General features: G+C 47.9%; 1 long non-coding RNA gene and 1 pseudogene across 1 annotated transcript; one reads left to right on the top strand and one right to left on the bottom strand.

Moving 5' to 3' along the window:
- The first annotated feature begins 8,920 nt into the window (after window positions 1-8,920).
- LOC108536040 (uncharacterized) lies at window positions 8,921-14,112 on the top strand. The gene is made up of 3 exons (XR_001887403.1): window positions 8,921-9,089; window positions 12,560-12,717; window positions 14,053-14,112. It is a non-coding gene; the product is annotated as an uncharacterized LOC108536040 (long non-coding RNA).
- A 10,952-nt stretch (window positions 14,113-25,064) lies between these two features.
- On the bottom strand, window positions 25,065-25,446 carry LOC108536035 (60S ribosomal protein L22 pseudogene; annotated as a pseudogene).
- Window positions 25,447-26,108: the final 662 nt, after the last annotated feature.

Raw genomic sequence — 26,108 nt, 5'->3', positions numbered from 1 at the left:
GGGACACAGCAGCACCCTGGCCTCAGAGTGGGAGGAGACATGCCAAGCCAGGCACAGTGACAGACTGAACAGCCAGGCACAGTGACAGACACACACGGCAACCAGCCACAGTGACAGAACAACCAGGCACAGTGACAGACACACACGGCAACCAGCCACAGTGACAGAACAACCAGGCACAGTGACAGACGGAATAACCAGGCACAGTGACAGATACACAGGGCAACCAGGCACAGTGACAGATACACAGGGCAACCAGGCACAGTGACAGATACACAGGGCAACCAGGCACAGTGACAGATACACAGGGCAACCAGGCACAGTGACAGATACACAGGGCAACCAGGCACAGTGACAGATACACAGGGCAACCAGGCACAGTGACAGATACACAGGGCAACCAGGCACAGTGACAGATACACAGGGCAACCAGGCACAGTGACAGATACACAGGGCAACCAGGCACAGTGACAGATACACAGGGCAACCAGGCACAGTGACAGATACACAGGGCAACCAGGCACAGTGACAGATACACAGGGCAACCAGGCACAGTGACAGAACAATGAGGCACAGTGACAGACCGAACAACCAGGCACAGTGATAGACAGAAGGGCAACCTGGCACAGTGACAGACAGCAGGGCAACCAGGCACAGTGACAGACACCAGGGCAATCAGGCACAGTGACAGACACCAGGGCAGTCAGGCACAGTGACAGACACCAGGGCAGTCAGGCACAGTGACAGACACCAGGGCAATCAGGCACAGTGACAGACACACAGGGCAACCAGGCACAGTGACAGACACCAGGGCAATCAGGCACAGTGACAGACACCAGGGCAGTCAGGCACAGTGACAGACACCAGGGCAGTCAGGCACAGTGACAGACACCAGGGCAATCAGGCACAGTGACAGACACACAGGGCAACCAGGCACAGTGACAGACACCAGGGCAATCAGGCACAGTGACAGACACACAGGGCAACCAGGCACAGTGACAGACACCAGGGCAATCAGGCACAGTGACAGACACACAGGGCAACCAGGCACAGTGACAGACACCAGGGCAATCAGGCACAGTGACAGACACACAGGGCAACCAGGCACAGTGACAGACACCAGGGCAATCAGGCACAGTGACAGACACACAGGGCAACCAGGCACAGTGACAGACACCAGGGCAATCAGGCACAGTGACAGACACACAGGGCAACCAGGCACAGTGACAGACACCAGGGCAACCAGGCACAGTGACAGACACACAGGGCAACCAGGCACAGTGACAGACACACAGGGCAACCAGGCACAGTGACAGACACACAGGGCAACCAGGCACAGTGACAGACACACAGGGCAACCAGGCACAGTGACAGACACACAGGGCAACCAGGCACAGTGACAGACACCAGGGCAACCAGGCACAGTGACAGACACCAGGGCAACCAGGCACAGTGACAGACACACAGGGCAACCAGGCACAGTGACAGACACCAGGGCAACCAGGCACAGTGACAGACACCAGGGCAACCAGGCACAGTGACAGACACACAGGGCAACCAGGCACAGTGACAGACACCAGGGCAACCAGGCACAGTGACAGACACCAGGGCAACCAGGCACAGTGACAGACACACAGGGCAACCAGGCACAGTGACAGACACCAGGGCAACCAGGCACAGTGACAGACACCAGGGCAACCAGGCACAGTGACAGACACACAGGGCAACCAGACACAGTGACAGACACACAGGGCAACCAGGCACAGTGACAGACACACAGGGCAGCCAGGCACAGTGACAGACGGCAGGTTTCACCAGCCTGAAACAGGGCTCAGTCATTCCATCAACAAACGCTCATGGAGCATCTACCTGTGGCACGTTATTCTAGGACAGGTGGCAGAACAGGGTATGAAACAGACAAAAGCTTGTCCCTCACAGAGCTTACATTCTACTAACAGGAGACAGATAATAAATTAATTACCAGACTAGCATGTTACAGCACCTTAAGTTTTGGGTGGAAAATGTAGAGGGGACATTGGCACAGGGAGAGGTGCATATGTAACCCCCATCTACCACCAGGCCTCTCTGTGGTCTCACACACTGAAATAACACCTCTGGGAGCCCTGCTATTACCTGGCCTGCACGTCCCACTGTCCAGAGCACAGTCCCCTGTCGCTTCTGAACAAGAAAACTGAGAAGGGCAGGACTTCACCAGATTCTACCTTCAGACAAGTGCCAAAGAACACTCTTTTTCGTATGATTCCTCTAATTTGGTAGCACATGGAAGCACTCCTATGTCCCAGCCATTCCCCTTCCTATTTGTAAATCAGCATCCTAAATGGTGCTGCTTCAGTGAGCTGGTGACAAATGCACTTGAAATGCATTCTCCTGCACACCCATAAAGTTGATTTAATATTTCAATTAATCTTCCCTCTTCCTCTTCCACAATTTATGTGGCTGCTTTTTAAGCAAGTCTTCCTTGGAGCTTAAATGAGCACAAGCGTAAACATCAGTTAATTTATATGTTTCAAGAGAGATAATTTCATATCCCTGAAGCACCTCTCCATCCCCTTTATGGGCTGGCAGAAGGGCTCCCCTGGCCGGCACATGAGGTGACAGTCTCTAATTGCATTGCCAATGAGAACATCTATCGTGTTGTGTCTTGCCCACTTTGAGAGGCCATAAATTCAGACGCCCAAGTAAATGAGGAGCAGGTATTCCCCCCACAGAAGAGGACACTGAGCATGGCAGCCAGGGCATGGAGACTGGAAGAGACCAAGAGAATCTTCTGGCAGGAGCAGGGGCAGGCAGCCAGCAGCTCTCTCTCTGATGCCGTCACCACTCGGCCAATCTAGAAGGTTCATGTCAGCCTTTAGCACTAAGCTAAGCTCAGCTCAGAGACTTGTTTTGTGTTCTGCAGGGAAAGCATCCAAAATCCGCACCTTCACCACTTTCTGGTATCCTGGGGGACACCTTGATGCTAGGTGTTTCATGTAGGTTAATAGAGGAGAATTGCGTTGCCTATTTCTAGCTTGGTAGGGAAGCCTGGGAGGATGATGCTGGCAGGATAGGGACCTCGATCATCCTGACAGACCCACTATATTAGGCAATATGAGCTCTTATTCAAGCTCTGTAACTGACGTGCTTGTTGGTCTTGGCCAAGCCACTTTCCCACTATGGCCTCAATTTCCTCACATAAATAGAATAAACTGATTTCCAGGTCCTATAAGATGGTGGACTTAGCCATGTGCAGTGGCTCATACCTGTAATCCCAGCATTTTAGGAGGCTGAGGTGGGAGGATCACTTGAGGTCAGGAGTTCGAGACCAGCCTGGCCAACATAGTAAAACCCCATCTCTACTAAAAATACAAAAAAATTAACCAGGTGTGGTGACATGTGCCTATAATCCCAGCTACTCAGGAGGCTGAGGCAGGAGAATCACTTGAACCCACGAGACAGAGGTTGCAGTGAGCAGAGATCATGCCACTGCACTCCAGCCTGGGTGACAGAGTGAGACTCCATCTCAAAAAAAAAAAAGATGATGGACTCAAATGACCCCAAACCTCTTCAAATACAAACACCAAGAAATACTGGGTTAAGGATAACAAATATTACATAAATAGCTAAGCTTATAAGAAATTTTTTAAAAATCTTTGGAGACAGAAACAAAGAAAAACTAAAATCTACACCCTGAAGTATATAAGCTGATGCCATGATGCCATTAGTAGAGTGGGAAGGTATTAGTACCAGTTAATTAGGGGGCTAAGTGTTAACATTTACATAGGACCAGGCAATAAGGATTCAAGAACATCAAGATGACACAATTTTATAGAAGTACATGCAGTTTTGAAATGTATTCAAATATAACTCTCTGAAATTAAAACATAGTTTTGGATTAAAATCCAAAAAGATGGGTTTAATAGCAAATTAAATATGTTTGAAGAGAGAAACACTAAACAGGAAGACCTGAAAAGCTCAATGAGAATAGAGATCAAGAGATGACAAATATAAGAGAAAGGTTAAGAAATGTAGGGCAGTGATGTCAACAATATGGTGAAACAGGAGGTCCCAGTCCTCATCCTCCCATGCAAGCACCAACTTAACAATGATATACAAAGCAAAATACCTTTATGACAAGTCCAGAATCTGAAAAAAGAGAGAGAGAGAGAACAGCCACATTGAAATGGGTGACAAGAGCAATTATATCTAACTTGTGTCAGCCCTTCCCTGAAACCAGCATAGTTCAGGGCCTGCAGAAAGTATGACTTCTCCATCAGTGAGAAAGGAAAAGTGAGTGGAGTATGTATTTATTGTTCCCGGTATTTTGAGGTGCTAACCAAGGAAGCACTTTCTATCCCACCTCACCCAGAGCTCTGGAAGAACTGGCATAATTTAAACACATGATTAAAGCTAAAAGCAAATGAATGGAGTGGGCAGCTAATTGCAACTGGCATGGCTTTGTAAGACTGGGAGAAAGTGCACAATCCAGAAACTTCTCTACCAGGAAGGAAGGAGAGGAGTGGAGCATACACATTCTTATACAAGATTTGAGAAGTTCCTGGAATCTGTAGCCAGGCTGATTGGTAAAGTTATTTCCCTCTCAAAACCAGTCCACAAAGAATGGGAAAGGTGTCTGTATCTTCAAATGCACAAAACCAGGCAAAACTACTACAAGGAACATAAAGAATTAGGGAAATATGACATGACCAAAAGGAAAAAATTAATATCCAATAACCAACCCCGAAGAAATGGAGATCTATGAATTGTCTAACAAAGAATTCAAAATAATCATCCTACAGAACCTCAATGAATTAAACAAAATCAAGAAAACAATATATGGGCAGATAGCCCGTTTTCTGCTCTGCTGCCTGTTACATCCTTGCAATGGACAGAAAGAGAGAGAAAAGAGGAAGGGAAGGGAAGGGGAGAGAAGGGGAAAGAAAGAGACAGAAAGAGAGAGAGAGAAAGAAAGAAAAAGGGAAAGAAAGAGAAGGAAAGAAAGAAAGAAAGAAGAGATGGGAGGGGAGGGAAGGGAAGGGAAGGGAAGGGAAGGGAAGAGAAGGAGGGAAGGGAAGGGGAGAGAAAGGTTGAAAACTCCTCAAAAGAGAAATGGACTTCCAGGTTCATGAATCCCAAAGGATCCAAAATACGAAGAACCCAAACAAATCTGAGATAAATTTATAACCAAATTTTCAAAAGTCAAAGAGAATTTTGAAACCAGTAAGGAAAAAGCAACTCCTCATATACAAGGGAACCTTCATGAGACTATCAGTGGGTCTCTCAGCAGAAACCTAGCAGGTCAGAAAGAAGTAAGGTAATATATTTAAAACATTGAAAGAAAAATGGTGCCAACGGAAAATATTATATCCAGAAAACTTACCTTTCAAAAATGAACAGGAGATACTCACCAGCAAACAAAACCTGAAGGAAACCATCACCACTAGATCTGCCTTACGAGAAATGCTTAAAGGAAGATGCTAAACAGCAACATAAAGCAAATAAAAGCATAAAACTCACTGGAAAAAGCAAATATATAGACAAATACAGAATGCTGTAATACTATAAAGGTGGTATAAAAATCACATTTAATTTCAGTACAAAAATTAGACAAAACTATTAGGAATAACTATACATAAAGTGTGAGTAGACACAATATAAATCTGTAAATTATGACATCAAAAACAAAGTGTGGGGTGGGAAGAAGTAAACATGGGGTTTTTAATGCAAGCAAAATTGTGTTGCTATCAGCTTAAAATAGACAGTTATATATATGTTTTATATAAGCCTCATGATAATCATAAATACCTATCAAAGATATACAATAGAAAAGAGAAAGGAATTAAAACATATCACTACAAAAAAATCAATGAAACACAAAGACAACAACAGAGACAAAAAGAAAAAGAAAAAGAAAACCACACAGACTAAAAAATGTTTAACAAAATGTCAATAGTAAGTCCTTCCCTAGCAATAATTATTTTAAATAGAAGTGCACTAAACTCCCCCAATCAAAAGCCATATAGTAGCTGAATGGATTTTTTTAAATGACTCTACTATTTGCTGTGTACAAGACACTTACTTCATGTTTATGGGCACTTATCAGCTGAAAATGAAGGGATGGAAAATAAAGAGATGCATACAAATGTTAAATAAAACAGAGTGGGGATGGACATACTTAGAGCAGACAAAAATGCACTCTAAGCCTAAAACTATCACAAGAGACAAAGAAAGACATTTAAAATGGTAAAAGGATAAATTCATCAGGAAGAGATAGCAATCATAAACATATATGCACCTGACATCAGTACATTTAAATACGTAAAGCAAACATTGAAAGACATGAAAAGAAAAATAAACATATATACAATGATGGTAGAAAACTTTAATATTTCCCTGTCAATAATGGATAGAAGGACATCCAGACAGAAAATCAATAAGTAAACAGTGCACCTGAACAAAGCTATAGACTTAGAGAACCTAACAAACATTTACAGAATATTTCACTCAATAGCAGCAGAGTACACGTTCTTATCGAGCACACATGGAACATTCTCCAATATTCATAATAGCCAAAAAGTCCAAACAACCCAAATGCCCATCAATTGATGAATAAATGAATAAACTGTGGGCCAGGTGCCGTGGCTCATGACTGCAATTCCAGCGCTTTGGGAGGCTGAGGCAGGTGGATCAAGAAGCCAGAAGTTCAAGATCAGCCTGACCAACACGATGAAACCCCATCTCTACTAAAAACACAAAAATTAGCCGGGCATGGTGGCTTGCACCTGTAATTCCAGCTACTCAGGAGGCTGAGGCAGGAGAATCGCCCGAACCCAGGGGGCAGAGGTTGCAATGAGCCAAGATCATGCCACTACACTCCAGCATGGGTGACAGAGTGAGACTCTGTCTAAAAAAAGAAAAAGAATAGAATGTGGTATATTCACACAATGAAACATTATTCATCCATAAGAAGGAATGAAGTACTGATACATGCTAGAATACAGACGGCCCTTGAAAATGCCGTGCTCAGAGAAAGAAGCCAGATACAGCTAGGCTACATATTGTATGATTCTATTTACAGTAGTACCCCATGATCTTCAGTGGATAAATTTCAACACCACTAGGGGATCCCTGAAACCACAATAGTATCTAATCCTGTGAAACTATGTTTATTCCTATGCATGCATACCTATGAAGCTTAATTTATAAATTAGGCAGCATAAGAGATTAGCAACAATAGCTAAGAATAAAATAGAAAAATTAGAACAATATGCCAGCTTCTGTGAAGGGACAGTTGCGTGAAGAACAACAACCATATGCAGCAGCTCTGTTCTTGCACTTCGGGTCTTGATTAAGTGAATGAAGTGTTGCTGGAACACAAGCACTGTGAAACTGTGGCCATTGATCTGGTAACTGAGAAGGCTGCTAAGTGACTAACAGGCAGGAAGTGTAGACAGCATGGACCATGCTGGACGAAGGGAGCGTTCATGTCCAGGGTGGGACGAAGTGGGATGGCGAGAGATTTCATCACGCCACTTAGAATGATGTGTGATTGAAAACTCATATACTGTTTATTTCTGGAGTTTAATATTTTAGGACTGTGGTTGACTTCAGGTAACTGAAACCATGGAAGGTGAAACCACAGATAAAGCGGGACTACTGTATTTAAAATGTCTGGAATAGGCAAGTTCATGGAGACAGAGATCAGTGGTTTCCAGGGGCATGGCGGGGGGCGGGGGGACAGGAATGGGATGTGACTTCTTAATAGGTACAGAGTTTCTTTCTAGAATGAGAACAATGTTCTGGAACTGGTGGTATGACTGCACAACTTCTGAATGTACTGGAAGTCACTGCATTTGTACGGTTTGCTTATTTATTTTATTTATTTATTTTTGAGACAAGGTCTCACTCTGTCACCCTGGTTGAAGTGCCGTGGCACAATCATGGCTCACTGCAGACTTGACCTCCAGGGCTCAGGTGATCCTCCCACCCCAGCCTCCTGAGTAGCTTGGACTACAGGCATGCACCACCATGCCACCATGCCCAGCTAATTTTTGGATTTTTTGTAGGGATGGGGTTTCACCATGTTGTCCAGGCTGGTCTCAAACTCCTGGGTTCAAGTGATCCTCCTACCTTGGCCTCCCAACGTGCTAGGATTATAGAGGTAAGCCACTGCCCTCAGCCTTGTACAATTTAAAATGGTTACAATGATGCATTTTACATCGAATTTCACTTCATAGAAAAGCTTTTTTAAAACAACAACAAACCTCTTTAATGGACACATAAATTCCCTGGGGGTCTTATTGCAATGCAGATTTGGATTAAGGAGTCTGGGTGGTTCCTGAGACCCTGATCCCCTTGCTTCTCACTCCACCTCCAGCTGCTGGGCTCCAGCTCCGGGGCTCAGAAGCCATTTGAAAGAAAGCAGCGGCCTCCACTGAGCAAGCTGGGGTGCTGCAGGGTACCCGCCCCCGTGGTGTCCAGCTGTTCCTTCCCTCCCCTCCCCAGCCCCCGGGAACTCCTGCGCACGGGACACAGGGCTCAAGGAGAGAACAGAGTGCAACTCTGTTCCTGCCTGATCAGTGGGGGGACCTGTCTTCCCTGCCACGGTTTTGGGGTGGAACAGGAGTGGCTCCTCAGGGGGGAATGAAAGGCGCTGAGAAGGCCAGTGAAGCAGGCAGCTTCGCGCCGGGGCTGTGCTGAGAGGGCATCTAGGGCCGGCTCTTCCAGAACCTCATCTGACACTGGGAAGCAGCGACCGTTGTGGGGTGGGGGGGTAGGGGGGGTTGGGGGGCGGTGTGTGGCGGGAGGCGGGGTGGTAAGGCAGGGGAGCGGGGATGACGCCGTCCCGCTTCCGTCTGCAGGGGGCGCTGGGACCCTCCCTGCTCTCCGGGCTCCCCTATGCGGTGTAGCAGCCGCCCCTGTCTCGCCTGCCCAGCGCCAGATGACAGCTGCCCAGAGGCTGTCCTCTGCCACCCGCATTGCTCACCCTCTCCGAGGAGGTCGGGGGCGGGGCTGAAGGCAGCCCGGGGCAGGTTCCAGCAGGTGTCCCCAGGTGATCCGTGGTCTTCTCTACCATCTACAGTGAGAAGGTGGGTAACGTCCAGGACAGGAGCGGAGCCACGTTCTGCTTTATCAGCCAGGTCCCAAGGAGCAGCTGGAGGTCCAGTGGGGTGCAGTGGGAAAGGACTGGGCGCTGCAGGACCTGGGTTTTCCTCAGGCTCTGCCCCTACCTGCCTCAGTTTCCCCAGATGACAATATCCTACGGGGCTCGCTCTCTAAGGCTCCTTCCTTTTTGGCACTCAGTCACAGGTTTGGATGAAGCGCCTGTAGATAACCTTCTCCCTTTTGGACGTCACAGCCTGGAACTCACATTCCTTTTGTTATTCCGCTCCCTGGTGGTGTCTCTGCCAAATGACAGGTCTGGGATTTTGAAATTTACTCACGGTTCTTAATGGTTTTTCCCTGTGTATGCCATGGACCCTACTAGCCGTGTAGTGAAGCCTAGGGACCTCTTCTCAGAATAATGCCTTAAATGCAAAAAATAAAACATATAGAATTACCAAGGGCACCAATTGCAATAAAATATTCAAGTATTAGGCCAGGCGTGGTGGCTCACGCCTGTAATCCCAACACTTTGGGAGGCCGAGGTGGGGGGATCCAGAGGTCAGGAGATTGAGATCAGCCTGGTCAACATGGTGAAACCCTGTCTCTACTAAAAATACAAAAAGAAGCCTGGCAAGGTGATGCGCATCTGTAGTCCCAGCTACTCGGGAGGCCGAGGCAAGAGAATCACTTGAACCGGGAGGTGGAGGTTGCAGTGAGCCGAGATCATGCCATTGCACTCCAGCCTGGGTGACAGAGTGAGACTCTGCCTAAAAATAAATAAATTAAATAAATAAATAAATAAATAAATAAATAAATAAACAAACAAACAAACTTTTTGGCCCAGCATGGTGACTCACGCCTGTATACAATCCCAGCACTTTGGGAGGCCAAGGCAGGCAGATCACTTGAGGTCAGGAGTTTGAGACCAGCCTGGCCATATGGTGAAACCCCATCTCTACCAAAAATACAAAAAATTAGCCGGGCATGGTGGTGCATGCCTGTGGTCCCAGCTACTCAGGAAGTTGAGGCATGAGAATCACTGGAACCTGGGAGGCGGAGGTGGCAGTGAGCCGAGATTGTACCATGCACTTTAGCCTGGGTGACAGAGCAAGACCCTGTCAAAAACAAAATTTTAAAAATTGGATATAATATATGTATTGACTGGGCACAGTGGCTCATGCCTGTAATCCCAGCAGTTTGGGAGGCCGAGGTGGGTGGATGGCTTGAGCTTAGGAGTTTGAGACCAGCCTGGGAAACATAGCAAAACCTCACTTCTACAAAAATATACAAAAATTAGCCAGGCATGGTGGTATCTGTGCCGTAGTCCCAGCTACTTGGGAGGCTGAGGTGGGAGGATTGCTTGAGCCTGGGAGTTGGAAGTTGCAGTGAGCTGAGACTGCACCACTGCACTCCAGCCTGGTCGACAGAGAGAGACTCTGCCTCAAAAAAAAAAAAAAAGTATTTATTAACTCACTAACTCACGTGATTTAGCATCAGGCCTAACAACAACTGAAATTTTGACATAATGAAAGATATAAATGTTATGTTGAGATATTCATAACTAGAAGAAGATGAAATTATCTGAATTTCTGTTGATGACAAAGCTATAGTACTGTTAACACCGTGGCTTGCTGTCTGTATGATGAACGGGAATGCTCAATTTCAGTTAAAGGCTTGTGATAATAAAGATGTAAACTTTTCCCCCACAAGTTAGGAATCGTGGCTATGTAACAAAACAGTGACTGGATTTCCACCTTCCCATCCAGTAATGATGCTGAAATGTCAGGGTGGGGGTAAGTAAGGCCTTAGGGGAGGCAGGATCCACTGGGGGTTCGCCAGCCTGGCAGCCTAGATGGGAGGGTGATGTTGGACAAGGTGGCCCCAGGGCAGGATTGGCCCAGATGTCCTGACATTCCAAAGCAAGCTTGCATCTGCCCATAAAAACACTATCCTAGAAGGTGGTCCTGAATCTGCATGTCCTTCCAAACCACGCTGTTACCTCCTCCATGACATCTAGATGGCATTGCACAGCCATGTGTCTGTCCCAAGCTGTGCTCTGAGCTGAGTCTCCTCAGGGAGGGCTGAAGGGTTCTGCAGCTGTGGGAAAACAAGTCTTGTCACTGTGGGACCCTTAGTTTTCCATAATGCCAGAGACTTAAGTAAACACTGGGCTAAAGTGAGGCCAGTCCTCAAAGCAAACTCAAGAGCAAGCAGAGGATGGCCCAGGTGGGGGTTAGTGTATGAGTGTCAGCCATCTCAATCCCACAGTCTCTACAGGCACAGTCACCTACAGACCCAGATGGACCTTCTCAAAGAGGTGAAGCCCAGGGAGGAAGGGAGGGCAGGCTTCAGCTAGGAAGAATGGCACCTGCAACAATGGAGAGGCCTGAAAGAGCATGGCTCACTGTGCAAACCCTGCAGGGAGCCTGCAGTGGCTGGAGATACAGGGTGGGCAGGAGAGAGACTGGAGAGGGAAGTCCTGGAAATGAAGCCATGGGGGCGGAGCTTTAACCCAGAGGCTTTAATAAACCGGTTCTGATGCTTGTTTTTTCGCTGTTGTTGTTTTGTTTTGTTTTTGATGGAGTCTAGCTCTGTTGCCAAGGCTGGAGTGCAATGGCGCAATCTCGGCTCACTGCAACCTCTGCCTCCCGGGTTCAAGCGATTCTCCTGCCTCTGCCTCCCAAGTAGCTGTAGGAATAGTGAGGAAGAAAATGAGAGGAGGTATTTCAGTAGCAGCACTGGCACTGGGAACCCGTTAGTAAGAGCTGGCATGTGATGAGTGCTTACCATGCACCATGTAGGGTGCTAACTTAACCTCTCCAACAACCTGCTGTTATGGCCAATCTACACGTAGGAAAACTGATGCACAGAAGGGTGAAAGGATGAGTCCAAAGTCACTACTCACAAGCAGAGGATCTGCCATTCAAGCCACTCAACTCTTGATTCAGCATGGTTCTCCTTGAGTTAGCTCTTCCAGGCACCATCAACCCTCACAGCAGAAGAGTGAGATCCCTGATTCCATGCTCGAGTTTCAGAGTTGGTAACCCCGAGATGCCTGTGGGGCATCAGGGTTGGCTGGAACCTTGGAGAACACTGACATTCAGGAAGGAGGGTACTGCCCCAGCAGTCAAGAGAAGCCAAGAGCTTTACAGACTCTATAGGGGATGAAATGGGTCAGCATGGCCGAAAGCAGCAGGGAGGTCTAGCAAGATAAGGACTGGAAAGAGAGCACAGGAAAGGCCCTGCTAAATTTCACCCCAGCACTTTCAGGAGTGGAGGCAAAGCAGAGTTTGGATTACTGTGACTTGAGAAGGGAAGGTGAGGTTGAGGGTAGAAACTTGGATTCTGGAAAATTTCACAAAGGTTGGCTGTGAAGGAAGGGAGATTGGATCGCAAGGTCTAGAGAAGCATTTATGGCTGTCATTTGGTTTTTGTTTTGTTTTGTTTTTTTAAGTATTGGAAAACACAACCATGCTTACAGCCTGAGGGACAGGAGGAAGACGAGAGAACCCAAGGAACGCACTTCCTGAATTGATGGGAGGCCCTGGATCCAGAGCGCGTGGGACTGCATCTGGAAGGAAGACAGAGGGAATGCAGCAAAAATGGACAAGGGTAAACCATCTAACCAGAGGGCCAAAAAGTGGAGTGAGCTCCCATTTTACGGGTAGCCTCTATTTACTCTGTGCAGTGAGATGGAGATCACGTAGCAAGGAGGGCTAGATGTGAAACTGTCAAGAATTCTATGACTAGGTTGCTAAACACAGACATTAAAGTAGTGACCATGGTGTCTGGAAATGGTAACTCGTACCTGTAATCCTACCACTTTGGGAGGCCGAGTGGGAGGATCGCTTGAGGCCAGGAGTTCGAGACCAGGCTGATTAATATAGTGAGACCCCCCCGCCATCTCTAAAAAGAAAAAAGTTTTAAGTAAAAAAAAAAAAAAAAAAAAAAACTGTGGCCATGATGAGAATACTTACACCACAGAAATCAACAACACGCCCTCCTTTTTTTTTCTTTTCTTTTTTTTTTTGAGAGCCAGTCCATCAGTGCACCACTAGGTAAGGGACTTGAATACAGACAGGGCTTCAAAAGAGGATGTGCAGAATGAGGGATGCAGTGGAGGAGAACCATGCAGAATGAGCTGACATCAACAGGAATCTTGGAAGCACGAGTCCTCCCCCAGCAGTGCTCCACAGTCTGGGTGCAGAGTGGCAAAGACAGATGGCCAGATGGAGTTGAAACCTCGGAGTCTGCAGGATGGATGTGGTGGAGGCAAGGGGCCAAGGAACTGAGATTTGGCCAGCCGGGGGTTTAGGAGAGGAGCCCTGGAATCCAGCTGGGATAAGGAAAGAAATGAGGCCAAGAAGAGGGCCAATAAATTGGGAGAAATGGGGGCTGAAGAGACTGGAGGTCTTAGGAATCACAGGAGGAACAAGAGGTAAAGAATATTGCAATTTTAGCTTTTAGAGGTAGAGCAGCTTCAGATAGTGACAGCATCAAGGCTGTGGCCATGGATGTGGGCATCCAAAGCTCAGTGCGGGGAGAGAGTTACAGAACTGATCTCTCCACGTGCAGTGTTTGTAGCTATAAGGCCTTGGTGTTGGATGGGTTGACCATGGGGTCTTCTGCAGTTATCTAGAAGTGGGGCAGGTCTTGAGATGGGACGGAGCTGGTGATGGATGCGTAACTCTGAGGCCGAGTGATTTACCCAAGGTCACACCATCTGCAAACGCCTGGACCTCAGGCACCCTGACCTCCTCATCTCAGCAAGGTGGGGCCCCCCTGCCCTGTGATTTTCTGATTCCAACTCTATCTAGCTCTCAGTTCTTCCACTCAGGGATGAGAACAAGACAAGGGACAAAACGTCCTTCTACTCTGAGCATCTTTTGTGGAGAACAATCTGTTTTTCAAATTCTCCTTTTCATTATTTCCCTCCACTGAACTTAGAAAAGACTCTTCGAAAGATAATGGTGTTATTGCTGAATCTGGGGAGCGAGGAGGACATTACAATGGCGCTTTGGCTATTTTTTTAAGGCAAGTCCTTTAACGACCCATACTGAAATATTTCCAGAGGAAATGCTATGCTGTCTTGGATTTACTTCCAAATAATCCAGGCCTGGGTGGGGAAGGGGGAGAGGCATGCGTGGATGTTTAGAGCAAACAGGATGGGCTGAGAGTAGCTAATTGCTGAAGCTGGGTGATGAGCACTTGGGGGCACATTCAGCGATTCTCTACTGTTGTGTGCATGGTTTAAAATGCTCCGTAACAAAAGTTGGCTGTCTGATGGAGTTGTCAGCAGAAAGCAGCAGCCATTGTGGGCTGCAGGCATCCATGTAAAATATTCAGAGAGGCCCCTGGGGGCGATGCTCTGTCCTGGCCCCACATTCTGAGAAGGTCCTTGAGAGGCAGGAGCAGGTCTAGAGGAGGCTATGGGAAAGGATTCCTTTGTTTTTTCTTTTTCTTTTTTTTTTTCTTTAGATAGGGTTTCACTCTGTCACCCGGGCTGAAGTGCAGTGGCACGATCATGACTCACGGCAACCTCTGCTTCCCGGGTTCGAGCAATTCTCCCACCTCAGCCTCCAGAGTAGCTGGGACTATAGGCACACACTACCACTCCTGGCTAAGTTTTGTATTTTTTGTAGAGATGGGGTTTCACTATGTTGCCCAGGCTAAGCTCGAACTCCTGGGCTCAAGTGATCCACCCGCCTCGGCCCCCCAACGTGCTGGGATTATAGGCGCGATCCACCGCACCCAGTCTGGGACTCCAAATTTTAACTCAGTGGCTCAGCTGAAACTGGGCTGCTCGGCTTGGAGAGGAAACACTCTGAGGGGGCTGTAGGAGCTGTTCTCACCCACAGAGTGGCCGACCTGGGGGAGGGCCTGTGGTCATGAGTCTGTGGATACATACACCCTCTGCTGCCTCTGTCCAGAGGCCTTTGGCCAAGGCTTTCTCCTGAGGCTCACCTGCCCTCTCCCAGACCCTAGCCACTCTCCCCTCACACACTTCCCCCAGGCTCAGGCCAGTAGGACGCAGTGTGACCTGCCAGCCAAGTGGGAGTCTGGCTGCCTTGGAAGTCAAGAGCAACCAGAGCCAGCTCCTCTCCACTGGCCTAAAATACTCTGTTCTCTACGTATCTGTGACTAGGTCTAACTTGGCTCCAAAACCCCTGCAGGGAAAAGGCCGGGCTAAGGTCGATCCCCACATGGCTCAGCACGAATCCTTCATAACTGGACAAAACTGTGCTCTGTGCACCCTGGAACAGCTGTCCATGAGCTCACTGGGGTCTCCACGGAGTGCATCTGAGAGAGCAAGCCTGGGGCAGGGCCTGACGTTGTACTGCCTGCTCCCTCTGCACCGGGGTCCTCACCACAGCGCTAACTTGAATGCATCATGGCAGAAAGCATGCTGGAGACCCCTGTTCTCAGTCTGGTTCAGCCACTAATGATTGTGGGATTGTGAGAAAGTTTCTTCTCCTCCCTGAGCCTCTGCTGCCTCCTCCATAAAATGGAGTAGGGTAGGCTGGAGGCCCTGACTCCCCCATGTAGCTCATCCTTGATTCTTCTCTGTCTTTCGGTGGCTGCAGAAGAGGCCTCAAAAATTAGCTACAGGAGCTGGGCTCAGTGGTTCACACCTGTAATCCCAGAGCTTTAGGAGGCTGAGGCAGGAGGATCGCTTGAAGCCAGAAGTTTGAGGCCACCCTGGGCAACATAGTGAGACTCTGTCTCTACCAAAAAAACAAACAAAAAAAAAATTTTAAAACTAGCCAGGATTAGTGGCTTATGCTTGTAGTCTCAGGTATTTGGAAAGCTGAGGTGGGAGAATCGCTTGAGCCCAGGAGTTTGAGACTACAGTCAGCTACAATTGCACCACTGCACTCCAGCCTGGGCGACAGAGAAAGGCCATGGCTTGTAAAAAAAAAAATTAGTAGACACGCACATGCACCCACGGGGCTGTCAGTGGCTCAGACAAGGGGAGTGGAAAAGGCTGAAGGATTATGATGATTAACCCTGAGCAGCCAAGGCTGTGGCTCCACAGGGCTCCTTCCTTCCTTTCCTCCTGCTCTCCCAGGCCCTGCCAGTTGGGAAATGGACCTCCTTGGATGCCGCGTTGTTTTCTCCTGCCTGGCTCCTGCCTGGCTCCTGCTCGGCTCCTGCTCAAGGCCTGATGTGCACCCTGGATGGTGGCCATGGGCGGGGCTTCCTGTGCTGGCAGAACAGGCTGCTGTGGAGCCTGGAGGCCCCAGGGGAGGGCTGGGCTGGGCTGGCTGCCCCCATTAAAGAGACGTGGCCCCTGGGTCCCATCCTCCGAGGCGGAAGTACTGCTCCCTCTACTTCCAGGCCTTACAGGGAGAATCTTTTGTATCTGGACCCAAGCAGTAAGAAAGGGTCACGTCGCAGATGGTTTCTGCATGCTGGGTGATGAGAAACATTTCCTCGGGCATCTGTGAAAGGTGCCGCTCTATCTTCTGAATTGTCAAAGTCACACTCTGCTTTGAAAAGCAACCCTGGCCACCTGGGGGTTAATTATATTTGATCACATTCAATATAATAGAATAATAAATTTACCACATCCAATATTTGTATTAAAATGTATGATTCATTCAAAATCATCCATGGGTTTTTATTATTTTTGAAAGCAGCAGAACACTATTCTTTAAGTGTTTCTATAAAAAAACTCCAAAATGTGGGCCGGCCGTGGTGGCTCATGGTCTTTTAGACATCAGGGATAAAGGTTGCTCTGAGTGCTGCTAAAAGAAGCCTAGGGCCCGGCGTGGTGGCTCACGCCTGTATCCCAGCACTTTGGGAGGCTGAGGCAGGCTGATCACTTGATGTCAGGAGTTCGAGACCAGCCTGGCCAACATGGCGAAACTCCCCTGCCCCCGTCTCTACTGAAAAAAATTGCAAAAATTAGCCGGGCGTGGGGGTGCGCACCTGTAATCCCAGCTACTCATGAGCCTGAGGCACGAGAATTGCTTGAACCTGGGAGGCAGAGGTTGTGGTGAGCCGAGATCACACCACTGCACTCCAGCCTGGATGACAGAACTCTGTCTCAAACAAAACAAAACAAAACAAAACAAAAAACAAGGTTGGAAGTCTGACATGCTAGAGATACCTCTCAATTTATAGAAAATACAAGGGGTGGGCCAGGCACGGTGGCTCAAGCCTGCAATCCCAGCACTTTGGGAGGTCGAGACGGGCGGATCACGAGGTCAGGAGATCGAGACCATCCTGGCTAACACGGTGAAACTCCGTCTCTACTAAAAAATACAAAAAACTAGCCGGGGAGATGGCGGGCACCTGTAGTCCCAGCTACACGGGAGGCTGAGGCAGGAGAATGGCATAAACCTGGGAGGCGGGGCTTGCAGTGAGCTAAGATCTGGCCACTGCACTCCAGCCTGGGCGAAAGAGCGAGCTTCCATTTTAAAAAAAAAAAAAAAAAGAAAATACAAGGGGTGGAGGTATTTAAATGACATCAAAGGGATGCAATTAGCAAAATCTAAATGTGGAAAACTTTACAGGACAAACTTAAGTTTCTTCAACAACAAANAAACAAAAAACAAGGTTGGAAGTCTGACATGCTAGAGATACCTCTCAATTTATAGAAAATACAAGGGGTGGGCCAGGCACGGTGGCTCAAGCCTGCAATCCCAGCACTTTGGGAGGTCGAGACGGGCGGATCACGAGGTCAGGAGATCGAGACCATCCTGGCTAACACGGTGAAACTCCGTCTCTACTAAAAAATACAAAAAACTAGCCGGGGGAGATGGCGGGCACCTGTAGTCCCAGCTACACGGGAGGCTGAGGCAGGAGAATGGCATAAACCTGGGAGGCGGGGCTTGCAGTGAGCTAAGATCTGGCCACTGCACTCCAGCCTGGGCGAAAGAGCGAGACTCCATTTCAAAAAAAAAAAAAAAAAAGAAAATACAAGGGGTGGAGGTATTTAAATGACATCAAAGGGATGCAATTAGCAAAATCTAAATGTGGAAAACTTTACAGGACAAACTTAAGTTTCTTCAACAACAAAAATTAAGTAAAAAAGGGGGAGAGAAGATTTACATATTTAAAGAGACCTAACAGACATATTGACCAAATGCAGTGTATGTAATCTTATTTGGATCAAACAAATGAATTGTAAAAAGATATGACACAATCAAGGACATTTGAACAGTGATTGAATATTTAATGATATTCAATCACACACAGTTTTGGGAGTATGATCATGGCATTGCAGTTATGTTTATTGAAAGAGTGCTTATCTCTTAGAGGTACACAAGGAAATATTTACAGATGAAAATACATGATACCAGGCCAGGCATTGTGGCTCACACCTGTAATCCCAACACACTGAGAGGCTGAGGCAGGTGGATCACTCGAGCCCAGGAGTTCAAGACCAGCCTGGCCAACATGCTGAAACCCTGTCTCTACTAAAAATACCAAAATTAGTCAGGTGTGGTGGCGCATGCCTGTAGTACCAGCTACTCAGGAGGCTGAGGCAGGAGAATCACTTGAACTCAGAAGGTGGAGGTTGCAGTGAGCTGAGATTGCGCCACTGCATTCTAGCATGGGTGACAGAATGAGACCCTGTCTCAAAAAAAAAAAAGAAAGAAAATATACAATGTCCGGATTTCCTTTAAAATAATCTAGAGAGGGGAAAGAGGGTGGAGACTATAGATCAGATAAAACTGCCCATGGGCCGGGCGGGGGGCTCATGCCTGTCATCCCAGCACTTTGGGAGGCTGAGGCAAGCAGATCACGAGGTCAGGAGATGGAGACCATCCTGGCTAACACAGTGAAACCCCGTCTCTACTAAAAATACAAAAAATTAGGCGAGCGTTGTGGTGGGCGCCTGTAGTCCCAGCTACTCGGGAGGCTGAGGCAGGAGAATGGCGTGAACCTGGGAGGCGGAGCTTGCAGTGAGCCGAGATCACGCCACTACACTCCAGCCTGGGCGACACAGCGAGACTCTGTCTCAAAAAAAAAACAAAAAAACAAAACAAAACAAAAAAACCATAAAAAACTGCCTATGAACTGATACTTGTTGAAGCAGGGTTGATAAGTACATTATATCTTTCTTTCATATACTATTATTTTGTATCCAAAAGTTTTCATAGTCAAAACTTAGGATATATCATCTAAAAGCTGAACGAATATGCACAAAAATGTAGGAGGTCAATGTGAAATTACACTAATACATGAATACTTTCCTCTTTCTTCTTTTTTTTCTTTGAGATGGAGTCTTGCTCTGTCACCCAGGCCAGAGTGTGGTGGTGTGATCTCGACTCACTGCACCCTCTGCCTTCCAGGTTCAAATGATTCTCCTGCCTCAGCCTCCTGAGTAGCTGGGACTACAGGCTTGTGCTACCAGGCCCGGCTAATTTTTTGTATTTTTAGTAGAGACAGGGTTTCACCACGTTAGCCAGGCCGGTCTCGATATCCTGACCTCGTGATCTGCCTGCCTTAGCCTCCCAAACTCCTTTTCTTCTTAATCTGTAGCAATAAGCATGCATAATCAGAAAGAAAAATAACGTTTAAAAGTGAGTTTAAATTAAAGTCTCTGTGCAAGTTGTGGCTAAAAGGGGCACCAAAAGTAGCCACTTGTGGGCAGGCTGCTCCCTCCTCCCTCTGGGAGAAGCACAGGTGCTGCTTTGTATGCTTAGCCCTGGAGCCTGGGGCTGAGCTGGGAGGGAGTAAAGGAGAGGCGGATGGGAGGGTGTGTACTGGGGCCTGTACTCTATGCTGGGCAGAGTTCCAGCCACTCCTCATGCAGCTTGTGAGGAAGCCATTGGTGGTCATCTTAACAGGTGGGTAAACTGAGGCTCAGAGAGATCAATGGAGTCATCTGAGAGAATGTGTTTGATGCATGTTCCCTGCTGGGCACTTCCTCTCTCATCTAATCCCTGAGGCCAACCCTGTGGGGTATCATTCTCCCCAATGTATAGAGGAAGAAACAGCACCAGAAAGGAGAAGGGACTCACCCAAGGCAGGGGATCCCAAGGGCTGGTCTGGATCCTTTCCCCAAGTGCTTAATCCCACAGTTCACCGGACCCTGAAAGGCGCTAGGGGCTTCTATCTTAGCACAGGGCACTTCTGCCAAGGTCGGGGCAATGACCGAGGGGGCAGGAGGCCTGGATGCTTTGTGAGGACTCTGCCTTGGCACCACCGGGAGATCTGAGCTTTCCCCTCACCTGGGCAACTGGAATGAGCTCTAGCCATCCCTGGCTAAATGGGGTTGTGGCTGGTAAACTGTAAAGTCCTGTGCCATGTGCAGGATGCTGGAATAGCATCTGTGTACTGCCCCACACTGCAGTCTAGTAAGTCACTTGACATGAGTCACCCTGTCTAAGCCTCACCTGTGAGGGGGCAGCATTAAGCTGAGGGGGGAGGTGGGGGGAAGAAAGGGGACAGTGAAAGGCAAGGAACCCAGTTAGGAGAGTATCCAGACAGCCTCTCCCTCCCGCACAGCTCTCCACCTCCACCCAGTCCCCCATCTCCACCCAAAACAGTTCAGTTCCCCAGAGAAGCTCCCTGGAAACCGGGAGGCTGACTTCGCCTACTGCAGAACCACCTGAGGCCACCTGGCAGGTGAATTGGTGGCCTCTCTCCTGGGCTCGCCTGCCTGACTCCTTAAGGCTGTGCTGGTCTGGCCTGGGTCACACACCCTTTGGAGTCTGGCTTCTTAAGCAATGTCCTGTAAGGCCAGGCCTGAGCCTCCGCAGGCCCTCTGAGAGGGAGCTGGCCTCCGCGGCTGCCCCACCCAGCAGCTGTGACCTCCCACCCCAGATCCTGGCTCCTCTCTCGCCAGCTCTACTCCGGGCATCGAGTTTCTCTCTCTCTTCTTTTTGGTCTCTCTGAAATCTTTCTCTTTTCTTCAATATCCTCTCTCCCTCCACCCCTTGCCAATTTAGTCACTGTTTCTCTTTCCTTCTTCTTTTTTGTCTCTCAGACTCCTTTTTCTTTCTATCTTAGTTCATATCTGTTCAGGGAAAGCCTCTTTCTGTCTCGGCCTCTCCTTTTTTCCTTTTCACTGTTGATTCTTCCCTCTCTCCTTTACCCCTCCATTGCTCTACTTCTTTGCCTTTTTCTGAGTCTGTTTCCTCTCACCATCCTTCTCTCCATCCCTCCCGCCCTGCACCTGCCTCTCTCCATCTCGCTGCTGTGTCCAGCCCTCTCTCTGTCCCTCTCTCTTACTCATTCCTTCCTCGCCATCTGCAGATCTCCCCGGCTCCGTGTCCCCTGCCGCGCCCCGCGCCCCACTCACTGGCCAAAGCACCCGCGGCGCTGAGCAGGGCCAGCCCGGCCAGTGCGCAGAGCGGGAGCCGCAAGGTGCCGACCCGTCCGAGCGCAGCGCTGCCTCTGCAAGCAGCCGCCAGATCCCGTCCTGCCGGCCTGGGAGGAAACGCCCTCAGTCCGAGCCAGAATTCCTGGGCGGCTCTGAGCTTTCTGGTTCCAGAGAACCCACCTACTCCAGACGCTCCTGGGTACCCCGTGGGCAGCGCGGAGCCCAGAAACCCCCGGGAGCTGAGGCACCAACGTGCCACCCGGTCGTCTCCAGAGTAAGGGGCCGCCCCCGGAGTCCCCGCGCCTCCTGGGGGCCCGGGAGGAAGGGGAGGGGTTGGGCGAGGTCACAGGCTCAAGGCGACTGAGGCTGGGGTCAGGGGTTTGTTATGAGCCCGTTTCACAGGCAGGCAGACTGAGACTCGGAGAGAAGTGTCTTCCTCAGCATCAGCCTCAGCCATGGCACAAGATCTGAAACCCCGTCTCCTGGGAGTGTGGAAGCGTTTCTCTGGCTACCAAGAACAAGAAATTAATTCTAATTACACGGAACAGTGTCTGGCCCTAAGAGGGAGACCCAGAAACTCACTGCTCCCGTAAGGGAGTGATAGCAATGTGAAAAGGTACTTTTCGAAAAAAAAAAAAAAAAAGGTAAAATCGTGACTCGCGTAAAGATATGAAATTAGCATATACTAAAGATTGTATTTAATTCATTATTAATGAGGGGACAAGTAAGATGGTACAAGCAGTCCAAAGTTTAGCGCACAGTAGTGGAAACTTCCCCTAAGGGACACGCCCATCCAACAAGTGCAACAAGAAATTAAGTTTTAGTGAAAACACCAAGCAAAAAAAGCTGCAGCTCTAACTTCTCTGCTGCAGGGCCCTGAGGGCCTTGCCTGGCTGTAAGAGGAACGCTTTCATCACTAAGCCTAGCAGAAGGCCTTTGTCCATCAGGGGTCCCCATTGGGGTTCACTGGAGCCGTTGCACATCAAGGCTGCCTCTCTGCCTTCTGTGTTCCTGGCTGTGGCTGTGCAATTGTCCAAAACAGTCACTACGCTAACCAGTGATCCAGTTCTCACTCCCTCCTCCCGAGCAAGCTAATAGTCTCAGATGAAGAAATTCTGCTTCTGAGCCCAAGAATCTGAGACAGACTCAGATCTAAATCTTCCTAAAGCCTTCAAGGAGATTATGATGCCCACATGGGCTGGCTTAGAAGAAGAATTTATTTCAGGAATGCCAAGAATTTCTCGTACGGGTGGTAGGACATTCCTTGATAGTTTAGCCAGGTGGGAAGTTGTCAAAGAACTGCCAAACCCATAAGGATTCTTGTAGCTCAGAGCCAGTGGGCTACCTTATATTTTGAATTTAAGATTAAGGAAAAAAAAAAACATATACAATACATTCTTGTTGTGGTAGAGCACAAAGTAATTAAGTATACAGAGTAAAACATGGAAGTGTTTTCTGTTACGAATTCCCTCTGTCCAACAATTCAGGTCCAGTCCCCTTGGCTTGGTAGGTTCTGCCTGTTCCACATCTATGCACTCCCCATCTATCTAATGTACATTCAGACACAAATGTATACACATGAGATCAAATCATAGATATTTTGAAAATTTGCTTCCATTCATGTTTACCTCAGTCATAACATTAAATCTTGGCTGGGTGCAGTGTCTCAAGCCTGTAATCCCAGCACTTTTGTAGGCCAACGTGGGTGGATCACCTGAGGTTAGGAGTTTGAGATCAGCCTGTTCAACATGGTGAAACTCCATCTCTGCTAAAAATACAAAAAATTAGCCAGGCATGATAGCACATGCCTGTAATCCCAGCTACTAGGGAGGGTAAGGCAGGAGAATTGCTTGAACCCAGAGGGCGGAGGTTTCAGTGAGCCAAGATCGTGCCACTGCACTCCAGCCTGGGTGACAGAGTGAGGCTTTGTCTCAAAAAAAAAAAGAAAAAAGAAAAGAAAAACAAAATTTAAGATAAGTGTTTAGAAATCAATTTATTTCCTTGTACCAACAGAAACCAGCCCAAACATGTAAAGGGAAACTCCTGGGCAAAATGATAGTACGGACCCAGTTAACAAACCTCCTCCTTCCAATATTCTCTAAAGTGGCCAGTGAAATTAAAGATAGGAGAGACTGGCATCAGTGGCAGAAACTAGAGAAATATGCCAACCATATGCCAGGCTGCAAAGCAAGGGGGTAGCCACCTGGATCTAATAATACCTCTTATTATTTATTATTATTCTATTATTTGCTAAACTTCTCTGAACCTGGTATTGTGCTAAGGCTGTATATGCATTATGCTATTTAATCCTTGCATCAGTAAACCTATCAAGTAGATACCCTTATCCCTGTTTTAAAAAATAAGATCTATTAAATGTATTTGATTCAAGGGTAGAGGGTGGCAGATTGCAGTTTGGAAGCTAGGTAGATCTGATTCCAAAGCTCATGGTCCTCAGCATGATCAGGCCTCTTGACTCTCAAGTCCCAGGAAAGGCACTTAATAGAGAATCTGGAGAAGCATGGAGGTGAGAAAGGGACAAATGGGATATGGGGGGGGCACAGAGGTGCAAGCCCTGTGCAGTTGGGGGAGAACGCTCATAACCACCTGCATGAATGAAGGGCCCTAATGTGCAGACGTTTCTCTTTCACTTAATGCTCCCGTGACCCTGGCGAGGCCTCATGATCCACGCAGATTATAATAGGACCTGACCGGGCCATGGAAGCATGGAGAATGTGAGGCTTGGAGAAGTTAGGAGGTGGCCCAGGGCACACAGAGATTAGTTAGGGATTTGGGGATTTGCTCCAGGCACCCGTGCTGCCTCCACTGGCGATGCTCTAGGATGTGCATAGGTCCTCCCGGCCTGGCTGGGTTGGGGCACAAGTGGTGGGGAGTCTGACAGGGGCTTGCTCTCCCAACCCATACCCAAAGACAATGCACCAAAGGAAACAGGAATTAGGGGCTGGTCATCTCTCTGGGGAGAGAAGCGGGGTGAGAGGACAGCCCGATTAAAAGAGCCTCAGTGGCTGGGAGGGCCTGAGCTGTACAAAGCCTCCTTCTCTTCTCCCTTTGTCACAAGAGAGGATTTCCAGAGATACCAGGAAGACCCATGCCGGGGGAGCTCTCAGTGAGCGCTGGGCAAGGCTAGCCCACTCTCTGCACAGATGGACAGGGGCTACTAACCCAAGGCACAGAAGTTACAGCCGGAGAAAGTGAGCCAGTGAAGTGTGAATGTGGATGTCTCTGTTAGGGGAAGGAAAAGGAGGGGGCGACTCGATGGGTTGAGATTTAAGTTTTTTGAGGTTGGATGCAGTGACTCACTCCTATAATCCTAGCACTTTAGGCGGCTGAGGTAGGAGGATGGCTTGAGTTCAGGAGTTCAAGACCAGCCTGGACAACATAGCAATACCCTGTCTCTATAAAAAAATTAAAAATTAGCCAGGTGTGGTGGCACACACCTGTAGTCCCAGCTACTCAGGAGGCTGAGGTGGAAGGATGGCAGGAGCTCGGGAAGTTAAGGCTGCAGTAAACTATGATTACACTGCTGCATGCCAGCCTGGGTGACAGAGTGAGACCCGTCTCAAAAAAAGAAAACGGAAGTTTTTGTTTCTTTTTTTTTCCTTTTTTTTGGTTTGCAAGTTTTATTCAAGAACTCGTACAAAACATTACAGATAAATGAAATTCAATCCTCGTCTTCCTCCTCTTCCTCGTCCTGGTTAATTTGGAAGTAACGTAATTCATAACTCTCTTTGCTGTTAGCAGCTATGCAAACCAATCATGTAGATTATTCTTCAAAAATTTTTGGTGTCATATTTCAAATAACTTTTGGAAAAAGGCACCTCAGATGTCACGGTGATCTTGCTCTTGCTACTTTCTATGGTCACCACCCCTCCACCAAGTTTCCCAGCTTTTCAGTTCACTTTGATCATCTCTTGCAAAAACTGCTCGAAATTGGCAGCGTCCATGATTCCATCTTCCATGGGGTGGGTGCAATCAAGAGTGAACTTCAGAACCTGCTTCTTCTTTTGGCCCCCCTTCACCACAAGCTTTTTCACAGGTGCCATGGCGGCAGTGGAGGCAGAAAGAGAGCTGTTTCTTTTAAAATTGTAATTAATTTTATAAAGTTTCAGTAGCTTTGGGGGTACAAGTTATATTTAGTTACATGAATGAATTGTATAATGGTGAATTCTGAGATTTTAGTGCACGCACCACCCAAGTAGTGTTCATCGTATCCAATATGTAGTTTTTTATCCTAGACTCCCCGCCCATCCTCCCACTTCTGAGTTTCCAGGTTTCATTATATCACTCTGTATGTCTCTGTGTCCTCATAGCTTAGCTCTCACTTGTAAGTAAGAACATATGGTATTTGGTTTTCCATTCCTGACTTACTTCACTTAGAATAATGGTCTCCAACTCCATCCAAGTTGCTTCAAAAGACATTATTTCATTCCTTTTTATGGCTGAGTAGTAGTCCATGGTGTATATATACCACATTTTCGTTATCCACTCATTGCTCAAGGCACTTAAGGTGATTCTGTACCTTGGGAATTATGAACTGTGCTGCAATAAGCACACCCCCTTTAATCTGCCCCCTTTCTTACATGTGGCCCTGAATCCTCCCAGGTAGGAGGAGATGTAGGAAGATGGGAAGGTCTACTTGGTACAGGGAGAAGCCAAGTGTAGAGTGAGGATAGAGGTGTAATACTAAGAGTTATGACCGGGCATG

This window comes from Rhinopithecus bieti, unplaced genomic scaffold (genome assembly GCF_001698545.2).
Source record: "Rhinopithecus bieti isolate Rb0 unplaced genomic scaffold, ASM169854v2 scaffold_1452, whole genome shotgun sequence".
Classification (NCBI taxonomy): Eukaryota; Metazoa; Chordata; class Mammalia; order Primates; family Cercopithecidae; genus Rhinopithecus; species Rhinopithecus bieti.
This window is presented reverse-complemented; position numbering and strand designations above follow the sequence as displayed.